The sequence below is a fragment of the Battus philenor genome, unplaced genomic scaffold, assembly GCF_028537555.1.
Source record: "Battus philenor isolate CCGP_79_NKW_IND1 unplaced genomic scaffold, ilBatPhil1.0.hap1 SCAF_14, whole genome shotgun sequence".
Taxonomy (NCBI): Eukaryota; Metazoa; Arthropoda; class Insecta; order Lepidoptera; family Papilionidae; genus Battus; species Battus philenor.
The window spans coordinates 7,233,132-7,241,672 of NW_027181676.1; positions in this window are offsets into that span (position 1 = coordinate 7,233,132).

Genomic DNA, 8,541 nt, shown 5'->3' on the forward strand with positions numbered 1-8,541 from the left:
TTTTACATTACACTGAACCAGCAAGGAGACATAAATATGTAGTAAGAAAATATGATTATCTTTATCAAATGTTTGATAGCAGAAACGTATGAATAATATACCAGTTATATATAATTATTCATGGTAGAATATAAATATGTAAAAAAGATAACTCGTTATTTAATAATCTTTTATTCTAATCGCCGGATAAATACCTTATAGTCTGATAGAACTTTCGTTCTTGAGCCATCAGACTAAATTGTATTTATGTTTAAAATAATAGAATGTAACATTGTTATTGTTATGATCTGTTTTGATGTGAGTCTTATCGTGAATTTATCAAAAGTTAACTTTAAAGGGGTTTTTTTTAAAACATTTATGCATAGGGTACCTAAATGGTAAAGTTACGTACATTGCATTACGCTAAAAAATACACCGCGCAATTATATAGTAATAAAATTCAAATTTGCCAAAATGAAAGAAACGAGCTGTAAGTTATTTCATGGTGATTATGATTTCCTTGCGATAATCGTCTTCAGGGAACTAACATATATAGAACGGATATTAAAATTATTTTCAATTTAATATTAATTAAAAAAACAGATACACTTTAAAGATATTAGACCGTAAAATGAAATCAATATTGTAAAGCACCGGCCTGTTCAAACGACGTATTCCTGAAAATATTGTTTGAATCGATCGAAGAATATTTTTTTCTAATTAGTTGTTTCTTTGTATTTGGCAAACTAAGCTAATTAAAATAAATTATTCAATTATTAATAATGAAAGTAACACTTTTGTAAAAATTTGTCTCAGTTTGGATTTATGTATTTTAAATGTATACTTAATTTTTAACATTTCTGAACATTTTTGCAACCCTCTTCTATTATTAATTTAAAGTCATTAAAACCAACTTAAATGAAACTTATATTGTTCATTTATTGAACATTAATAACAAGTAGCTCTAGCCTAGGTACCTCAGCATTTTTTAGCTTTATAGAAACTACTTCCAAACTTTTTTTAATGTCTTTAAAAATTTTGAATAATACTTTTGCCTATTCGACGACGTAATATTTCATAAATATTTGTGGTGTTGTTAGATACTAATTGAATCTATTATTTCCTAAATGTATGATTTATTAGTACTTAACGGCATGGCTAAAATATATTAATGTAATTGCACTCAAAAAATTTGCCTGTTTCGTATGTGCACAGCAATTTATTGTGATATTTTAAATATTATAGGATAAGATACAAGTCATGATCTCATATATGGACTGTGTACCTATCAATGTTATTATGGTCGTATCTCATACTTGAAAAAACTTCTTCACGAAGGGGATGTATGTGTTAACAGTGAATAATTTGTGCATTCTCTTTTAAACGAAGGTACATATTATAATTTTTTTATATATTCTTAAGTTTACTATTTAGTTTAATGTTAATCATAATTTGTAAAATTTTGCAATTTTTCTGTCAATTCTTCTGTAATATTCAGAAATAAAATGCTATTGTATAATGTCTGCATGAAAAACTGAATGTTAACGCAGTTTTCATTGTACTCGTTATGAAAGCAAGAAAGTTGCAACTTTCAACACACACCGCCTGAAACTGCTTAGTCGTCGTTTAGATCGTTTACCGCACCTGCCTTTACTCAGACACGTTCATAAACACGGAAGCAGCGCACTGTGTAGTATCAACCGGACACGACAACGGCGACATCACGTTGAGCTAAATCATTATGTACTTCGAGATTCTTGTTAGATCGAAAATTAATCGAATTCCTCTGCGATTTCGGTCGGCTTGCCCGTACGAGGTCAATTAAGATGCTCATAAATTCTTCTAAGACAAAATTAAATTACATTTAGATGGGCCGATGCTGTTTGACTCAACAAAAGTAGTATCTGTCTAGCTAAATTAGTTTACGTTTGCTCTCAATTGTAAAAAGAAATTTATTGTTGAGGGCTAATTAAAAATATTTTTAGATATCTCACTTGTAGTTGTTACTCTATATACCTATGATTTAGTTAAACAATCAGAATTTATAAAAGTTACATTTTTCTCGAAAGTGTTATCAATAATTTTTATGTCATTTTCCACACACGCAATGTATTGCATAATTTGATATGGTTTTCATAACAATATTGTTGAAGAATGCAACTATTTTTGTAGATACTTATATAGGTTTGATTACCATTAGATAAAGATTTTCAATTATATTTTCTCATAACGTTATGTTTGCTGAAAATCAAACAATATAATACCCAATCCCATCGCGTAAAATTATAACAAAAAAATGTTATTAATAAACAGAAAAATTAGGAAACAATATTTCTACCAACCTGCGGTCCTAAGGTTGTTACCTTTCTTTTAGCCGTCTTTGCATCGCTTACCAAAAATTAGGAATTATAATGAAAATAACGGGCGTATTAACAATATATTTAAGTTCATAAATCCATGATGTTTTAAAAGCCCTATTGAATCTTCAAAAATTCCTATTCCCTCAACAGAGTCATAAGAGTTGCCTTTACATTTTCTTAATCATGTGTAAGCAACTCACATGGCGATAATCTTATAACGACTACGCTATTTTGTAGGCGTAATATACTTTTGGACTATTTATTATGTATTGTTAAGTACTATATATATGTTGTATTAAGATAAAAAATAAAAATAAATGTTAATAAATGCCTCAGCCAGACATAACTCTTTTTTCTGTCAATTAATTCAAAGAACAAATCCAATTACTCTTACACATCGAAAAAAATAAAGCAGGATTAAAATATATTATATCAATATTATATATTATATCAAGTTGTAGCCTTTCTTTTTAATTCTTACGTTTATTAAGTAAATGGCATAAACGACAAAACAATATTTAAATATTAACATTCGTAAGTATTAATTATCTTTTTACTTATTCATTTCAACGTAGTGTATATTCAAAACGCAGCGAATGCCGTCAAACATCAACGTTTTGCAAATTTATTTTACAATGGTTACCAGCAGAAAAATGCAGCTGCCACCTAAAGATATTGATGATGTTAATAAATATACAAGCAAACAATAAAATATTACAAATTCGTCAGAGTAACAATATAATACAGAACTACAATGTCATGCTTCTTTACAAAGGTTTAAACATTTTCCTCTATTTTTGAATGATTTGATTAATCATGAAATCAAATATCAATCCCGTAATACCTAATATAAGCTATTTATCAAAACCTAACATTAATTAACAGATTGTTTGATACTAAGAGTAAAAGCTTTAAAGTGGTGAATATATATATAATAGCTCATTTTCAGGCAACATTTTTAAGCATTTAAACCTATTTCCAATGACCAGTATAAAGTGATGACTCTGAAACTCGAGCCAATAAGTTTTGGCAGTACTAGTGACACGGGCAGTACAAGTACAGTACAAGCCTGCAAAGACAGTAAACGACAAATTATTTTAATGTAATCCGAAGTGCGAAAACATTTTTCAGTACTATATTATAATGATAATATATACATACTCGTATATATAAGATTATCTGTAATGACATTATTTATTATATCTGAAAACATTGATTTTTATGTAGATCGTTTTGACGAAGCAGTATATAAATCATCTGTGTTTAATTTGTATGCATGTAAGTCTAATACATTAATATAAAATCATTAAAAATAAATAAAGCTTATTCGAAGTGGTCTCCATTGGCTACAATAGTCCTTTAAACGTTAAGGCCATTTATTAATAGCAGTACGTACTCCTTCTACGGGTAAATTCTTAACTGCTATACATGGATTAAATTGGGACTCCAAATTAACATGGCATTTAGAGCAAGCCTTACTCTCTAAAACTGACCATAAATCATAATCCAGTGGATTAAGGTCAGGACCAAATGACGACAAGTCTTCAGCTTTGATGAAGTCCGAAAGGTTCCTTTCTAACCAAGATTGGATGGATCGAGCATTATGACCCAGCGCTGAGTTTACAATCAAAAAATCAGTCACCCTTTCATAGCTAAGAATCCAACTAACCAAACACTCACTTTTTAAATTATTAGTTAAGAAATGACCAGTGCGTCATTTATTGGCTGCAAGTCATAAGTTATCTTCGAAAATACACGACATGGTTGTAGATACTATCTTCATCTACAGATATAAAATATTTTGATCAGAATTTCTTTTAATTCTATCCCATACTGTTTTGATCGCTTTTTTTAGGAAAACATTACGTAGATGGCCAAATCTTTATCTGTCACAATAGACACAAGAGGAGATTTCATTCCATCAACAGCTCAGAACACAAACATTTGACTAACAGCGTATGGAGAATTTAATTTTTTTTTTTGGGAGCATAGTTACATTATGTAATGCCAGTACAGCGATTCGGTTTTCTTTATCACCCTTCTCCTTTTCAATACCACAAAATATATAACGATATATTGGCGTGAAAATGAGAAAACACTATGTACAAATATATCAAAATGACAGATTTCAAATTCAAAAGTAATATTTTGTTTATATTTAACCATAACAGTATTTATGGCCCGACGTTTTACAGTTCTCCTAGTAAATCTTACTGGATGTACCATTCATCGCAGAGTCAACTCAAGGGTTATGACGGGCTGATCCGTTACGACCCGTGGCTTCTGAGTTCGCTGCTACACCGATCACTGATAGACAAAATAAGAAACCGGTAAATAAAAATTAAAATTTCCATTTACTTTCATCCTAAGCAATCAATTAGTCATAATAATTATTAATTAATTGAGAGCGCCTAAAAACAAATGCGTTGTTTTGCTAGATAAAAAATAAAATGTGATTTTTTTGTTTCATTCAAAAATTAGAATCAAACATCATGCTTACAAATATTGTGAAATTATAAACAATAAGAACTCGTTTACACTAAGTCATAAGTGACTGGACAGTAACAATGTCACAGCCGTGCGACCCTTGATCATCTTAGAGGGCTGTGCAATAACCGCCCACGGTGCGAGAGCTTAAAGCTTGTGTTCCAACATGCATTTCATACAATTCTCAAATAAGTGAATTCGACACAGACATAATTATCTTTGCATTTCAATTACGTTCTGCTTTGTGGTTACAGCAATAGGCTCACTAAGAAGGCGGAATAACTTAGATACACTGTTTATTCGAAGTTTCCACTACAAAATATAAGCTAACTAAACTAATTATTTCGTTAAAAATCGAATAGTCTAGACTTCAGTTGGTCTATCGAGTCTTTCTTCTGTGGAAAAGCTGTTGCAAAACCAAGTACCATGATGTTGAACAATATCGAGACGAGCCAAGAGGTACATTGCTAACGAAGCTTAGGTGAGCGCTAAGATTCAGAGTTTGGTGCATTAGCGAAAAGTTGCTAGAATACCGGTGTTCTATGGACTGCATTTTGGAGACTGTGCGTCGGAGTTACAGGAATTAACTTTCCCATCTCGTTTCTTCTATCGGACAACAAGACGCACGTATTGGTTGGCAGTTGGACGCGGTCCAGCGGGGCTTCGCGCAAAAAATTGCGAGGACCTAAAGTGTTAGTGGCTTATTAAAAGATATTTGTAACACTTTATCAATTTATTTAACACACGAACAAATTTTTATTAGCGCTTGAGTGCGAGCAAAAAGGACGTGCATTCGTCGTAGGACTCTGGGGCGCAATGTGCTCTGCGACCGAGTGAAAGCGGGCAATAGAACAAAGGCGCAAAAGAAATAAAAGAAACAAAAGAAACAAAAGAAACAAAAGTAACAAAAGGTCTGCGCCCGCGTCACCGGTGCGTGCATGTGCCCACTGCACTAATTCGGCACACTAAGTTCGCCCGTCGGCTACGCTCGCCCACAAAATCTTACACCTATTATTCATTCAGACATCACATCAGTGTATATACGACTCCCACAGACCCACAGGACCGCGTCCCTGCACTCGGCCCCCATCCTTGCGGGGCTGCTTCCTCTGGACCTGTGGGTCCATGAAGCAGCCCGTTTATTTGAAATAAAGCGATGTTTCTCTCGGCACGTGGTGGGGGACCGGGAACTGGAGTTGCCGGCTAGCTTCTTGAAGCTACCACACCCGTCTGAACAAATTGGTGTTGAGTTCTTCTGCCTGGAGGAAGGTGAGGATGCTGCTCAACTTGCCACCGCGGCTGCCAATCAAGTAATTTATACTGACGGCAGCCGCATAGAGGATAAAGTGGGTGCGGCATTCTGTGCAGGGCGCTGTACAGAAGCACAGTAAGAAACTCAAATTTGGCGGCTTCTGTACCCTGTACCAGGCAAAGCTGCTAGCTTTAACGGAAGGAACGGGGTAAGCGGCCAGCGGGTCAGCGCAGAATTACGTGATACTGAGTGACTCGCGATCCGCCCTCCAAACTGTCGCAGACCTGACACCCTCCATCCTCTAGCGTTAAGAGTGAGAGAAAATATTAACAAAGCACGAGAGAAAGGGAAGAATGTAAGTATTTTTGGAAGAACACGCGCGCAGGGATGGAGGGGAATGAGAGGGCGGACCAGCTCTGAAGAACAAAAGTAAACCGGTATATGAGAGATGTCCCATCTCATTCGTCCAGCGACAGCTCAAACTGGAAACGCTTGACGAATGGAATAGGAAGTATGTGGAAGGAACAATGGCCTCGACAGCGCGAAGTTTTCTCCCGAACGCCATAGAGGCTTATCGCGTGCTCCGCCAAATAGACGTGGACAAGGTGCTGGTCCAAATGCTCACGAGGCATGGAGATTCTCCGACTACCTGCATAAGTTTAAGCTTAAGGAGAGTCCCTCATGCTTCTGTGACACGGGAGCGGACCAGACCGTCATGCACGAATTGACCGACTGTCCCGCACATGCAAGGATACCCAGTGCCCTAGAAATAGAAGTAAAAACAAGGATATAAATAGAGAACGACGACAACCTTCGCCCATCATTCCTCTCATTTCACAAGGGTAGTGAGCGACACAATAAAAGAAATTAAACGCAATAGATGAAAAGGATTATATAAAAATAAAACTAGTCACGTAATAATAATAAATAGTCAAGTAATAATAAAAATAATAAATACGTGAGTTTATTACTGTATAAAATAACAAAAAAGGAAAAATCCAAAAATAAATCCTGGGATGTATAAAGATAGAAATAAGTAATATAATAAAGAATAAAATAACGTACCACCTTAACCACCTAAGAGCAGGAAGATGATGAAAGGAAGGCGAAGAAAGAAAGAATGTTAGAGATTGTGATGGGCAAATGAAAAGAATGAAATATTTTGTGAAGGATGAAAGAGAGAAAATTTAAATACTTAAAAAACTTATTTACCTAAATAAAATCCCTGTCAACATGCAATAAGGGTACTAGAGGCCCCCAAAACGGGGACTATTTAAGAAAAAAGAAAAGGTTTTAATATTACCTTTATATTGCGAAGGTTTGGAACATCCTACCGGCGAAGTTGTTTCCAGCTAACTATAACTTGGGAGTTTTCAAGCCAAAGGTGAATGGTTTTCTTCTAGGCAAGCATTAAGCGTTGTAGACTTCATCATTACTTATCATCAGAAGAGACAGAATTCAAATATTTTGCCTACAGTCGATAAAAAGTAAATTAAAACAACGCAAGCCAACCGATGGTAATATCATTTTCACATATATCACTTTTTAATAGACAACCAAGTTGTAGTTGCTTTAGTGCAGGTACGACAAAATAAATAATATATGAAATGATATTACACAATATTTTTTTGTTATTATTTGTTATAATAAAAATGTATTTTTACTTAACTAATTACACGTTGAATTGACGTTGATACTATTTGGGAAACTTCATACTCAATACAATGAAATATTTCAATACCTTTATTATACAATCTCAAAAAAAATGTGTAAATATGCAAATATCAAAAGCTTTAAACCTCATCCACAAATTACTATTTTAAATAATGAAAAATTGTTACTAAGGGACATTCTTAGAAGGAATAGAAAGAAGACTAGGTAATTTAAATTAATAAAAGTTATTTGAAATCGGCACGGTGAAAAATATTTGAAGAAGAATTTTATCTATTCCATTGATTATGGATTCAAAAGAAAACTTGAACTTGAGAGCTATTATAAATCGATTGCAAAAGTTCAAAAATAATATGTGGCGGCCTTTAGAAATTTTTTTTCACCAGAGATTCTCTGTTAAATATTAATAACATTTGCTTTTCATTTGACTGATTCTAATAAAATTATTAATTGTTTATAAATAAAATTATTGAAATCTAATTTTTTATTTAATGCAAAAATAACCCGTCAGTTAATATTGACTAGATTTTAATTCCGTACCTTCAATTCAAAAACATGTAAAACTTTTCAAATTTATGTTTTGAATTATTCTGACCGCTGTTTATAATCCCAGAAATTATATTACTGATGTAGCTTACTATTTTTTTACATAATAATTATTAACACTAGGTAGACTAACTCTTGATTAAAACAGCTACTATTATCGGAACTGCTAATGTTGTTAAACTAATGCCGGCAAAATGTCACATCACATTAAAAATTTGATTAGTGTCGTTGACATTTGATCTGTCT